Raw genomic sequence first — 15250 nt, 5'->3', positions numbered from 1 at the left:
AGTAACATTGATTATATAACAAATTTTATTGAAAACATAATATATATGATTAATAAAAAGTATTTTGGATTGGAATAATTTGATATTCAATAATTAGTCTGAATGTTAAAAAATATTTTTAGAATTTAGATGACAGCAATTTTGATAATCTTGATCTACCCCTATATGTATGTATTTGGACATAGGGGAACTGATACATAGCACTTGAGACAAGTGCCCTTCTGGAAGGTTTATGGACACAAGGGATCTGAGAGCATTGGTAGGCATATTATCCTGTGAATGGTCTCTGGGAAAGTTAACTACACATTTTATGAAGTAAGGAAACATGTGGATTGCAAAGTGTATCACTATGTGCTTTATTCTGCTGTAATATTCATTTCTATTTTGTATGCATTGGGCCAGCTTTTATTTTTAAGATTAGCAATGCTTATGTGAGTGCTGTTGATATTTTGCACTATTGCGGTTTGAATGAATATTAAACATCAAATTTGGAGATTAATGTGCATTACTTGTTGTTGTGGCTTAGTAAAGAGGCAGTGTTCTTATCAGAACTTTTAAATAAAATTGTAATCACAAAAGAAGATATATAATTACTAATAGAGCTGTGTGAAAAATTCAGGATTAAACTCAAACCAAGAAAACAAACCGGTAGCCGATCCAAGATGGCTGTCAGCAATGAAACACGTAGATGGATCGGTGTAAAAGATTTTTATTGAAGCTTGCCCGACTCTGGCCGAGTTTCGCTCAAAGAGCTGCCTCAGGGGCTTACAAGCCACATGAATTGGCTTAAAACAACGCAGAGTGAAATCAAGAGGAGGTTCCTTAGGTTTCAAAGCAGAGCTTTAAAGAGATCAGTATTGTATACCAAATAATGAAGACATACTGAAGAAAAAAGCTCGCAACATCAGCGCTCAACAGCAGGTTCTCACAAATTTGCACCAATCCATCTACGTGTTTAAACTCAAACCAGGCAGAATTCAGATTGTTTCAAGTTTGTAAGATTTTTCAAAATTTCTCTGGAATTATAGGAGCAATTAATTTGTTAAACTATAAGATACAGATTTTTCAACAGATCTGAAGAAATTTATCAAAATTTTGATGCCCTGTATTTGATACCCTTTCAAAAAAGTGTTAATCATTTAGAGAAAATCATTAATTGGCTAATGGGAATTCACCAAATTTTGCTATTCTCTGATAGAATCACTTACCCTAACTGGTGTCCATGCTGCTGAGAGGTTAAAGACTTCATAAATAGCTACTGAGCAGAGGTCTCAGTCATCTGTACATTATCACTGGTAGTTTGGTTACTGGTCACATAGTCAAAACTGCATGCTTATTCAGTCTTTTTCATAATAGTACACATACATTGAATAGATTTATTGGAGCACAATCATTTGTTTCTCGTAGTTTTCTTAATGTGTGATCACTATGGCCTAGTGTAGTGAGTTATTAGTTAGAAAGGAAAATTAGTTCTTACCTGTTAATTTTCGTTCCTGTAGTACCACGGATCAGTCCAGACAGTGGGTTGAGCCTCCTTTCCAGCAGGTGGAGACAGACTAAAACGTGCAGGATGCCCTATATCAGGACAGAGCCTATCCTCTCACCCTTCAGTATAACGTATGTCAAAGCATAAAACAATAAACCCAAGAATAGGATCAAGCAAGTAACCAAAAAGCTCAACGGAGCAACCATAGACTAATGTAGAAGCATGGTATACCTATACGCTCTTGCATAAACTTGGTATAAAATAACCACCAAGGCTTCCAGTGTAAATGCTCAGTAATCTTGCACCAAGGAAAATATGAAAATCTGCAGACCTGCAAGAAAACAAGCTTCAAGAGGACAGAAGACAGACAGGGAAGGTGGTACTACAGGAACGAAAATTAACAGGTAAGAACTAATTTTCCTTTCCTGTACGTACCCGGATCAGTCCAGACAGTGGGATGTACCAAAGCTTCCCTAAACTGGGTGGGACCGAGACAGTCCTGCTCAAAGCATTTGCCGCCCAAATGAACCGAACACCAGGGCGTGGACATCCAGACGGTAATGCCGAGCAAAAGTGTGCAGAGACGTCCAAGTGGCAGCCCTGCAAATCTCCTGCGGGGAGACAGACTGACTCTCCGCCCACGAAGTAGCCTGAGAATGGAGAGAATGGGCTTTCAGACCCTCAGGAAGTGGACGACCCTGACAAAGATATGCCGAGGAAATGGCTTCTTTCAACCACCGCGCAATCGTGGTCTTAGAAGCCTGTTTACCCCGGTTGGGACCACTCCAAAGGACGAAGAGATGGTCTGATATGTGGAAGTCATTGGTGACTTGAAGATAATGAAGCAAGACTTGCTTGACATCCAGCTGATGGAGGGCGCCCCCAGCCGTACCCGCAATCTCCTCCGTAGAGAACGCGGGGAGTTCTACCGACTGGTTGATGTGAAAGGCGGAGACAACCTTAGGCAAGAAGGAAGGAACTGTCCTGAGAGAGACCCCGGAATCAGAAAAACGCAAGAAGGGCTCCCGACAGGACAGCGCCTGAAGCTCGGAAATACGACGAGCAGAGGAAATAGAGACTAGAAAGACAGTCTTAAGAGTAAGATCCTTGAGCATAGCGTAGCAAAGAGGCTCAAAGGGAGCCGCACAGAGAGCATGAAGGACCAGGTTGAGACTCCAAGATGGATACGTGGCCCGGGAGGGGGGGCGGAGGTGTCTAACACCCCTCAGGAAATGAATCACGTCCGGGTGAGCAGCTAAGGCATGACCGTCCACCCTACCCAGGAGAGAGCCGAGTGCAGAGACTTGAACGCGTAAGGAACTGATGGAGATACCCTTAGAAAGACCCTTCTGAAGAAAAGAAAGAACTAAAGGGATCGAGGCAGAGCGCGCCGGGACACCCACCTCTGTACATGCGGACTCAAAGACCTTCCAGATGTGCACATAGGCCAGAGAAGTCGACTGCTTCCGGGCTCGCAGCAGGGTGGAGATGACCTCCTCCCTATAACCTTTGCACCTCAGGCAACGCCGTTCAAAAGCCAGGCCGCTAGACAGAAGCGATCGGCCTGGTCGAAAAATACAGGCCCCTGCCGGAGGAGATGAGGGAGATGATTGAGGCGCAGGGGCCCGTCCACCGCTAGATTGATGAGATCCACGAACCACGGCCTTCACGGCCACTCGGGAGCGACGAGAATCACCGGACCCCGGTGGAGTTCGATTCTCCTGAGAATCTTTCCTACCAGAGGCCACGGGGGAAACACGTACAGAAGGACATCCGCTGGCCAAGGGAGAGCCAGAGCATCCACGCCCTCTGCGCCGTGCTCCCGCTAGCGGCTGAAGAACAGATTGGCCTTGGCATTGCGCAGAGTTGCCATGAGGTCGAGATGAGGAGGACCCCACCTGTCCACTATCAGAGCCATGGCCGTGTCCGAGAGCTCCCACTCTCCCAGATCGAGCGACTGCCGGCTGAGGAAGTCGGCTTGAACATTGTCTTTTCCGGCGATGTGAGAGGCCGCAAGGCACTGTAGGTGACGCTCCGCCCAGGCGAAGAGGCGGCTGGCTTCTAAGGCTACCAGGGGACTGCGAGTGCCCCCTTGGCGATTGATGTAGGCGACTGTGGTGGAGTTGTCGGACAGGACTCGTACCGCCTTGCCGCGGATCCGGGGAAGGAACTCCTGAAGGGCCAGGCGGACCGCCAAAGTTTCTAGTCGATTGATGTGCCAGCACGACTGAGTCTGGGACCATGTTCCCTGGGTGGACTGAGAAAGGCAGACTGCACCCCAGCCCAACAGGCTGGCGTCCGTGGTTACTATCATCCACTGTGGAGCTTGAAGAGGCATCCCTTGCAGGAGATGAGGAAGAGACAGCCACCACTGTAATTTGTCGGTAGTAGACTCCAAGAACGGAAGGACTACGTGGAACTGCTCCGACATTGGTTGCCAATGAGACAGCAAAGCTTTCTGTAACAGATGCATATGAGCAAAGGCCCAGGGGACCAGATCTATGGTAGAAGTCATGGAGCCCAGGACTTGGAGATAATCCCAGGCTGTCGGGGAAGATAGCGCAATCAGATCCTGGACCTGATCGAACAGCTTGAGGGCTCGCGCCCGAGGTAAGAATACCTTGCCTACTCGGGTGTCGAAGTGTGCTCCCAGAAATTCCAACTCATGGGAAGGCTGAAGCTTGCTCTTGGAAAAGTTCACTATCCACCCGAGAGAGGCAAGGAGCTCTAAGACGCGATCTACCGCCCGCCGGCAAGAGGTCTCCGACTTGGCCCTGATGAGCCAATCATCCAGATAGGGATAAACGAGAATCCCCTCCCGGCGCAAGGCCGCTGCCACTACTACCATAACCTTTGTGAAGGTGCGAGGAGCGGTCGCGAGGCCGAAGGGGAGAGCTCAAAACTGGAAGTCCTGGTTGAGAATGTGGAATCGGAGATACTTCTGGTAGTCGCGGTGGATGGGAATATGAAAATATTCTTCTGCGAGATCGAGGGAAGCAAGGAACTCTCCGGGACAGACCGCCGCAATGACAGCCCATAGGGTTTCCATGCGGAAGTGGGGGATCTTGAGGGCCCGATTGACCCTCTTGAGGTCCAGGATTGGGCGGAAGGACCAGTCCTTTTTTGGCACGGTGAAGTAAATAGAATACTGGCCGGTGCCAATTTCCCTTTTTGGGACTGGGACCACCAGATCCAGAAGCTTGGAGAGAGTCTGGACCACCACGTTCCTCTTGGCCCGGCCGCAAGGGGAGAACAGAAAGATCTGGAAGTTCCCTGACAAGGTCGAAAGCGTACCCATCTCTGATAATGTCGAGGACCCACTGATCCGACGTGATTTTGACCCATTCCTCGAAAAACAGGGAGAGGCGTCCGCCGAGGTAAGGGACTGAGGAGTGGGTCGGCTGAACTTCATTGCGTGGCAGGTTTAGCAGTGGTACGCACGGGCTGGCCCTCGCGAAAAGGCCGCCTGCCACGAAAGGACTGCGACCAGGACTGCGCATGAGAAGACCCCCTCGCAGCACCACCCCGCCCGCGAGAAGCGGAGCAACATTGACCCCTGAAGCAAAAGCGATAGTCCGCGAAGGACTGAGAAGACTTAGGGCGGTCCTCTGGAAGCTTATGGACCTTGTCGTCAGCCAAGGAGTGCATAAGCTTGTCGAGGTCCTCGCCAAAGAGCATCTTACCTTTGAAGGAAAGCGTGCCCAGCTGGGTCTTCGAGGACTGATCAGCCGACCAGTGGCGTAGCCAAAGGAGCCTCCGGGCAGCCACTGCCGAAACCATCACCTTCGCCTGCACACGGACCAAATCGTAGAGGGCGTCTGACACGTAAGCGATTACCGCCTCCAGACGTTCGGCTTGTTCTGCCTCACCTGGCGGAAGCTCCCGGGCGCAGAGTAACTGTTGGACCCACTGGAGGCCCGCCCGCATCATGAGACTGCTACAGCAAGACACCCGAACCCCGAGGGCTAGGACGACAAAGATGCGCTTCAGGTGAGCCTCCAGCTTACGATCTTGTGAATCTTTCAAGGCCGTGGAACCTTCCACTGGAATCGTGGTGTGCTTGGCCACTGCAGAAACATAAGAATCCACCGATGGATATCGCAACAGCTCCAAGCCCTCTTCCGGGAGGGGATAGAGCTTATCCATCGCACGCCCCACCCGGAGCGCACCCTCAGGAGCCTCCCATTCCCGCAGGATAAGGAGCATGGGGTGGAAGGGAAAGGCCGAGGCCTGAGCCTAGAGCCCTCCCAAAACCGGGTTCATATCCTTAGGGAGTGAGGCCATGAGATTATCCATGGAGGGACTTTCCAGACCCAGCTCCTCCAAAACAAAAGGGAGGAGGGGCTTTAACTCCTCCTTACGAAAAAGACGAAGGGCTCTGGGGTCATCCCCCTCTGGGGGGGGGGGGGGCAACCGCTGAATCCAAGGAAGCAGCGGGGTCCGAGGACTCGGGAGACACCAGGGGGGGGGGGGGGGGGAGGGGGGCACCCCCAGGACCACCCGCACTCGAACTGGTCCCTGAGGCTCTGCGGCCAGTCCAGTGGTCAACGGCGCTGAACGAGGGATTTTTTGGTGGGGGGGGGGCAAGGGGGGGCTTTCATCCAGCTCATGCAGGCTAGCTAGATAAGATTTGTGCATGAGGAGGATGAAATTCACGGAAAAAGGGACCCTGGATTTGCCGGGGGGGGGGGGGGTGAGGGAAGGTCAGGACCCCCTTCCTGGGGACCCGTGGGGGCCAAATCAGGGGTTAAATCAAAAAGATCTGGCCCCCCAGCCCCAGGGAGCACTGAAATCGGCCCCGATGAAAAATCCAAGATGGCGGCCGTTGCCGGGCTCTGCCGACCCGGGAAAGGCCTAGCCATGCCGGGAGGAGTGGAGCCCCGAGCTAAATTTGCTTGTCCTGCCGAGGAGGGACCTTCCCCACCCGGCAGGCAAGCAGTGCAGAAGCCCTGAGGCGAAAAACGCGAAGAGGACAGCCCACAAGAAAGACAGGCTGTCAGCCGGGACATAGCTAAACCTCAGCTGAAAAAAAAAAAAAGTTGAAAAAAAGCTTGACAGCCTGCACAGCAGGAGAGAGCAGGCGGGAAACCTGATGCCTTCTGCTTCTCTGACTGCCGGTTCTAGCCCTACTCTGACCAGAAAAAAATAAAAAAAGCTGGTCAACTGCTGCAAATAAGTTAGAGGTAGGTGAGTACCTGCAACTTATTGAAAGTTTAACATTTTAACTCTTTTTTTTTTTTTTTTTTACTGAGCGCAGCAGCGGTTTCAAAACCCTCTCGGCAGCCAGAGGGGGAACGAGGCCCAGAGAGCGTCGGTCCCCACACCTGGAAGCATCCATGGACTCAGGACTACGCAGGGAACCCCCTCCAGCAAAAGGGGACAAGCCCCCCTGAGTCGGGCAAGAGCTGGGAGACGGACGTCTCCCACACAAAAAACAGAAAAGCACTAAAGGCGGCAGAAATTTCCTTCAGAGATCCTTTTTTTTTTTTTTTTTTTTTTTAAACAAGAACCAAAAGAAGTACTTGCTTGAGCCTAAAGAGAAAGAAGAGGTTGACTAGCCTACAGCAGAGAACCGAAGGGGAGATGCTGCACCTGCTGGAGACAGACGAATACTGAAGGGTGAGAGGATAGGCTCTGTCCTGATATAGGGCATCCTGCAAGTTTTAGTCTGTCTCCACCTGCTGGAAAGGAGGCTCAACCCACTGTCTGGACTGATCCGGGTATGTACAGGAAATAAGTAATCATCAGATCTGCATTTACTGTTCACTCTAATTTTGCATAGAGAATTATTTTTGCTATTGTTGGGTATAGTTTAGCCCATTAATATATGCTATTGTAATGGCTACCAGAAATAATTTGGTCCTGAGTACATGCTAAGCAGAGACCATAGGAACTGGATACAAATCTTGTAGGCATGGATCAATGGCACACAGTTGATTCAGAATCTTCTTTTACACTAACAGTAGATCATGAAGTGTCGTGGAGAACCTCAAGAAGATGACTGCAGCAGGGTAGCAATACTGCCATTGCCTTTTTCATGAAAAATAAATGCACAAAGACTGACGGATACTATACTTAATTCTAAAGCTATGGTTTTGGATTTTGGGAAGCCCAAATCCAAGATGAAGAATGACAGCATTGAGAATTTGAAGAGCTGAAGGGTATGGAAGAATTTTGGGTCAGCAACAAAATGGAGCATTGGAAATGTATCAAATCACTGTGAAAGGCAGAGTAACAAACATAAAAATAGAACAAGACTGATATGGTTCCCTGAGGATGTTTTGGAAATGGTAAGAACAAAGAGGCTAGCATTCAAAAATTATAAAACACATAAGGAGGACAAACAGAATTATTAGGAAAAACAAAGGAAAGCAGGGAGTGCAGTTAGAAAAACAGAGACCTAAAAGGAAGGGAAAATTGTCAAATTGACAAAAAGAGATAAATCCTTTAGATACAGTATATAACAGTGAGGTGAAAAACAAAAAGGGGGATAGATAAAAAAGGGAGAAAAGGGGATTTGCAAAGGAGGGGACTTGAACAAGACAGAAATCTTAGCTTTTGCTTAGTCTTTACAGAAGAAGGAGAAGTCGATGGATCTAAGGTGGAAAACAACATTGATAAATGTGATACAGTTACAAACCAAATTACAGAGGATAAGGAACATACACAAACAAAAGTGAAAGGACACACAACTCATTGGTGAATACCATAGAAGCTCAGGAATATACTCATTACACATCTTGCAGCTCTATTTAACTTTTCCTAGAAGACGAGGGAGGATTAAAGGGAGCAGATGAAGTCCAACAACAGAGGACAGGGAGGAGGCGAGCAACTACAAATTTATTAGTCTAACTTCAGTAGAGGGCAAAACTAACATAAAAGATAAGACACCCCCTTTATGCAAGTAGATTACAGATCATCAGGCAGCATAGTTTCACAAAGGGAAGATCCTGTCAGACAAATCTGAATGGGTTCTTTAATGAGGCAAAAAAACAGTGATGGATTAGGGAGGTGCAGGGTACATTGCTTATCTCTAAGGCTTTTGACACTGTTCCACATAGAAGACTGGTAAGCAAGCCAGTATGCAAATAGACCAAAACGTTGTAAATTAGGCGAGAAAGTGATTGAGAAACAGGGTGCAAAGAATGGTAATAAATTGTGAAGGCAAAGATCAGTGAGGCACCGCAGCCTTTAGTACTAGGACCAATTCCTTTCAATATCTTTATTAATGACATTACTGAGGAACCGATTGGAAAAATATGCAAGTTTATAAATTAACAGAATAGACACAGGGAAAAGCTGGAAAAAAAAATGAAAGGATCTGATAAAAACTAGAAGAATGGTCAAGGGTCAATTTACTCAAAAAGAGTAAATTTATACATTTGGGACATAAAATTGTCTATTATCAGGATGACAACTGTCAAACGAAAAAGATCTAGAAGTGATAATTTTTTGACCACCAAGTAGCCAGTTAATGTAATAAAGCAACTGAGAAAGCTAATAGTATGCATGTAGCATATATATATATAAAATCAGCAAGAAAAAGGAGGCAATATTGCTACTTCGAGTACTGTGTTCAGTTCTGGAAGCCAATCATACGTCCCTAAGGACATTGAGAGTTTGAAAGCAGTTCAGAAAAAGGCTACTATAATGACAAGGCCTACAATACAAGTGCTACAAAGATTTATGACACTGAAAATATACATGCTAAAGGAAAGGAGGAGATATGACAGAAATATTTAAATATTTGTCAGGCTTCAACAAAATAAAGGATATTTAAATTTTCCATAGAAAAGGAAAGTCAAGGTCAAAGGTTAATGATCAGAAGTTGTAAGGAGGAAGGTTCAAAAGAAAATGAGAAAATACTTCTTTACTGAAAAGATAGTAGATATTGACACCAACCTACGAGCAGAGATGGTGCAAACCAGTTCTGTGGCAGAATTCAAGCATGCTTGAGAGAGATACAGAACAGTGGCTATGAGGTTGTATTACAAACAACACACCCTTCTCTATCTCCAAGGTGATAAGGAGAAAATAATTTACGGATGAAGGAAACATTAGATAATGACATTATATGGAGCATTCGAGTGGAAACTAGTAGACTATAATTCTCCAAAAAACCCCAGTGGGTCAAAGCCAGCAGATTGGTGGTGGCGGGTAATAACTAGCTAGAGCCTAAGCAACTGGATGTGTGTGTATGAGCCTCAGTTTTGTTTGCTGTAAGACAAGGAAAAAAGTGGAAAGTCTGGGGTTAAGTGGAAATGTGTACAGTTGTCTACCCAGGATAAGAAACAACAAAAAGTGACTTGGATAAGGAATGAAATCTAACAAGCTGTCAAGCTTCTACTGCAGGCAGTTGTGATATACACATAGCTATGTGGACAGGAATAAATGGGCAGACTGGATGGGTCAATTGGTCTTTAAACTACATAGGAGATGTTGGAAGATTTCTTACTGTGTTATGAAATATCAGACTCACAAACCAGAATGGCTGCTGAACAGCACTTTTTCTAGAAATCCCACTATTAACTCTGACTTTATGGGTGCTGAACAGGTTTTAAGCAAAAAGAAGACAGAAACTAACAGCACATTTAAATCAAATTGGAAAAAAAATATAGTTCTTGGAGAAGTTCATTAACTGCTATTAATCAAGTTTACTTAGGGAATAGCCACTGCTATTAATTGCATCAGTAGCATGGGATCTTCTTGGTGTTTGGGTACTTGCCAGGTTCTTGTGGCCCGATTTGGCCTCTGTTGGAAACAGGATGCTGGACTTGATGGACCCTTCGTCTGACCCAGCATGGCAATTTCTTATGTTCTTATTTTTTTTACTTAACTTGTAGAATTTGTTGCTGGAGGATATGGTAAAGGCATCTAGCATAGTATGGTTTAAGAGGAGATTCAATAAGTTTCTGGAGGAAAAGTCCATATACCATTATTAATCAGATATACTTTTGTAAGAAACAGCTTATCCTGAAAAGTTGTTGCTTTCCTAAGTCTATCTAGCTAATAAACAAGCTCTTCAAGGAACTTCTCCAATATTCTTCTAAACTGAACTATACTGTTTGACCAGCAACAAATTCCACAGCTTGAGTAAAAAAAATATGTTTTTCCAATTTGATTTAAATATGCTGTAAGTTTCATGAAGTGTTCCTTAGTATTTGAAGGTAAATAAACATCCCCTATTTACCGGTTCCACCACACTCTTAATTTAATAAACCTTTATCATATTACCTCTCAGTTGACTTCTCCATTCTAAAGAGCTCTAACTGATTAGCTTTTCTTCATAAAGGAGCCATTCCATATGCTCTGGTATTTTTGTTACCCTTTTCTGTTTCTTTTCTATCTCTGCTTTATTTTCCTTGATATGTGACAACCAGAACTATATAGAGTAACAAAGGTGTAGTTGCACCATTAATTGATAAAGAGGAATTATGATATCCTCTCTTTATTCTCCATTCCTTTCTGAATCATTTCTAACATTATATTTGCCTGTGACTACTGCACACATTGAGCTGAGGACTTGAATGTATTGTCCTCAATGACTCCAAGATTCTTTCCTTGGGTGGTTATTCCTAATATGAAGCTCAGTATTGTGTACCTATTGTTAGGATTAGGTTTTCCAATTTACATCTCTTTACATTTGTCCATATAAAATTTAATCTGCCATTCAGATGCTCAGTTCTTTAGTCGCACAGGTTCCATCTGCAGTTTCTCACAATCCAGTCATGTTTTAATAATATTAAATAATTCTCTGTCATCTGAAAATTTGATCAACTCACTAATTGCTCTCTTTTTCAGATATTTTATGAATATGTTGAATAGCACACATCCCAAAACAGACCCTGTACCTTAACTGATAATGGCAATAAACTCTTTATGAATATTTGGACATTCTCTATTATCCTGTAATTAAGGATATACATAGAAACATTTTTCAGTTTGGTTCATTCATTTGGTTTGGATCCCACAATTTTATTTGATCAGTCATTCATAAGAACATAAGAAAATGCCATACTGGGTCAGACCAAGGGTCCATCAAGCCCAGCATCCTGTTTCCAACAGTGGCCAATCCAGGCCATAAGAACCTGGCAAGTACCCAAAAACTAAGTCTATTCCATGTTACCATTGCTAATGTCAGTGGCTATTCTCTAGGTGAACTTAATAGCAGGTAATGGACTTCTCCTCCAAGAACTTATCCAATCCTTTTTTAAACACAGCTATACTAACTGCACTGACCACATCCTCTGGTAACAAATTCCAGAGTTTAATTGTGCGTTGAGTAAAAAAGAACTTTCTCCGATTAGTTTTAAATGTGCCCCATGCTAACTTCATGGAGTGCCCCCTAGTCTTTCTACTGTCCGAAAGAATAAATAACCGATTCACATCTACCCGTTCTAGACCTCTCATGATTTTAAACACCTCTATTATATCCCCCCTCAGTCATCTCTTCTCCAAGCTGAAAAGTCCTAACCTCTTTAGTCTTTCCTCGTAGGGAAGTTGTTCCATTCCCCTTATCATTTTGGTAGCCCTTCTCTGTACCTTCTCCATCACAATTATATCTTTTTTGAGATGCGGCGACCAGAATTGTACACAGTATTCAAGGTGCGGTCTCACCATGGAGGGATACAGCGATTCATTTTTCATTAAAGTGAATTGGGTAAGCAATGCATCTTATTTTGGCTCTAAAATAGGGTTTCTGTCCATGTTTAATGAAATTTACAGGTAGGTGTCTACAGCAGAGGTAACAGTGCTACAAGACACCAACAGTGGGGAAAAGTGAGACAAACAGAGGCATGAATACCCCATGGCATTGTGAGAGGGGCATAGCAGTTACAAAAACACACCAAGACTCCAAAATAAGGGCAAAGGGCACTTAAAATAGTAGCATGAGGAATCAGAGGCATCAAACAAGAGATAAAGGGCACCAATAATAGTGGCATATAGAACCCAAGGCACTAAAAGAGGGACAAAGGGCACCAATAACAGTGGTATCAACACTCCAAAGCACTAAAAGAAAAGTAAAACAGCAACAATAGTGGTATGTACACCCCAAGGCACCATAAGAACACATAATCATCATTTTCCACTGCTCTGGTCATGTTCCTGCCATCTATAACAAAAAACCCAGTGTTGGTTATGTGTTTCCAGGCTAGGCACCAGCACTCCATCACCACCCTTATCACCATTAAAATATAGTTTGAGTTATGGCTCTCATTTATCACTAGGATGAGTACAGACCACTTGCATCTTGCTGGACCTCCCCCTCCCCATTGCTGATGCCTGCTCTTGCCTCATCTAGCTGCCAGCAATGTACCATCAGGGGAGGTAAGCATATGCAGAGTTCTTCCTTCCATCTTGGCCAGCTACACCTATACCTAAGATTTGCACTGAAAATATAGTGTGGTGATCATCTCCCTATTGAATGTTGTCCTGGAGGGTATTTTGTAATTGATGGCTATGAGATGCAGCAGCTGCTTAAATCTCATGTTTTCCACCATATGAAGTTGTTTCGCCATCCAGAGCAATCATTTCCCTCATGCACCACCTTTGAGGCTGGTTGACTTTTACGCTTAGTACAGTGACGTGAAACATCATCTCATCCACTCCACGGTAGCTTGCTACTGCTGAAGTAGACATGGGTCTCCTTGCTTGCCACTTCATTTGGGGGAGAGGCCAATAGTCAGCTTGGGGGATGGACGTATGCTTTTCTGTGGCTTTACTATTGCTTCCCAGATTGGAAGATGAGGTCTCTAGACTAGTACCAACAGCGTCCCTTAAAACCAGTAATAATGGATGCTGTTTTTCAAATGATACTTCAGACCATTGTTTGAAAGATGGCCTAGTACTTTCCTGATAGCTTTTTGACAGTGAATGATAGGTTACAGATTTTTATTAATAGATCTGAAATTACTCAAAGTTGTTAAATCACAAGAGGATTGTGAGAAATTGCAAGAGGACCTAGCAAAACTGGGAGACTGGACATACAGATGGCAAATTCAGTTTAATATGGACAAGTGCAAAGTGATGCACTCAGGGAAGACTAACCTAAATTATAGCTACAGAATGCAAGGTTCCACATTAGGAGTCACCATTCAGGAAAAGGATCTAGGCATCATCATTGATGATATGTTGAAATCTTCTGTTCAGTGTGCGGCAGCAGCCAAGAAAGCTAATAAAATGCTAGGAATTATTTGGAAAGAAATGGAGAATAAAACACAGAATATCATAATGCCTCTGCATTGCTCCATGGTGCAACCTCATCTTGAGTTTTGTGTTTAGTTCTGGTCACCACAATTCAAAAAAGATATAGCAAAATTAGAAAAGGTACAGAGAAGGGTGACCAAAATGATAAAGGGGATGAAACAATTCCCCTGTGAGGAAAGACTAAAGAGATTAGGATTCTTCAAGCCTGGAGAAAAGACAGCTGAGGGGAATGAATGAGTATACAGTCAGTTGTTTACTCTTTCGAAGAGTACAAAGTCTAGGAGACATACAATGAAGTTATTAGATGATACACTTAAAACTAATAAGAGAAAATAGTTTTTTTACTCAATACATAATTTAGCCCTGGAATTCATTTCCAGAGGATGTGGTGAAAGCTATTAGTGTAGATACATTTAAAAAAGGTTTGGACAAGTTCCTTGAGAAAAAGTCTATAAACCATAATTAAGGTGGAGTTGCAAAAATCCATTTCTTTATCCTTGGGATAAGCAGCATTGAATCTATCTACCCCTGGATTGTCCACTGTTGAAAACAGGATACTGGGCTCAATGTCCTTTGGTCTGACCCAGTATGGCAAATCTTATTTACTTATGAACCAATAGTAACTAGGCTCCCCAAAGTTTTAGGAAGACTAGTTGCTAGTGTACTATCCACTGAGCGGCTGCAGAAGTCAGCAAATGATACTGTTGGAGCCAAGAGTACCCCCTAGAAAGAGCAGGAAGTTGATATTGTGAAAAATGCCCCTGCATTTTCCTTCCTGGTGCACCTTAAACCCCAGCTCCAGCAGGAAGTACCCAAGGATCCTGAGAGAGTGGAATTCCACAATACATCAAAAGTGTGGAGGGAACGTTACAATCCTGGACCATCAACATTTTATTAGCTTTCTTGGCTGCTGCCGCACACTGAACAGAAGATTTCAACATATCATCAACGATGATGCCTAGATCCTTTTCCTGAATGGTGACTCCTAATGTGGAAACTTGCATTGTGTAGCTATAATTTAGGTTAGTCTTCCCTGAGTGCATCACTTTGCACTTGTCCATATTAAACTGAATTTGCCATCTGCATGTCCAGTCTCCCAGTTTTGCTAGGTCCTCTTGCAATTTTTCACAATCCTCTTGTGATTTAACAACTTTGAGTAATTTCAGATCTATTAATAAAAATCTGTAACCTATCATTAAAATCATCCATTGTACCTGAAGACTGAAGGGTGGCTATTGTAGGCCCTTTTTAAATATCAACATAGCGTAATCCTGAAAGTTATCAATGATGGTTTAATTGTGAAGCATTATTATATGAGCAGTATATAAAATAATTGGAAAGGACAGAACATAGAGCCTGTTGAGAGAATCTAATTGTTGCATGGAGTCATGGGATTTCACCAGAAACAGCTGATATGCAATGACTAATTCCACCTGGCTAAAGTGAGGACTATATTTCAAAAATGCCCATTTTGTAAGACTGTCAACTAGAATCAAATGAGAAGAGAAGAGTGACAGAATGGAAATGGAACGTGTTCAACAGCAAATTGTCTCTGCA

This window comes from Rhinatrema bivittatum, chromosome 3 (assembly GCF_901001135.1).
Source record: "Rhinatrema bivittatum chromosome 3, aRhiBiv1.1, whole genome shotgun sequence".
Classification (NCBI taxonomy): Eukaryota; Metazoa; Chordata; class Amphibia; order Gymnophiona; family Rhinatrematidae; genus Rhinatrema; species Rhinatrema bivittatum.
The sequence above is the reverse complement of the archived record's forward strand: the minus strand, read 5'-3'. Positions refer to the sequence as shown.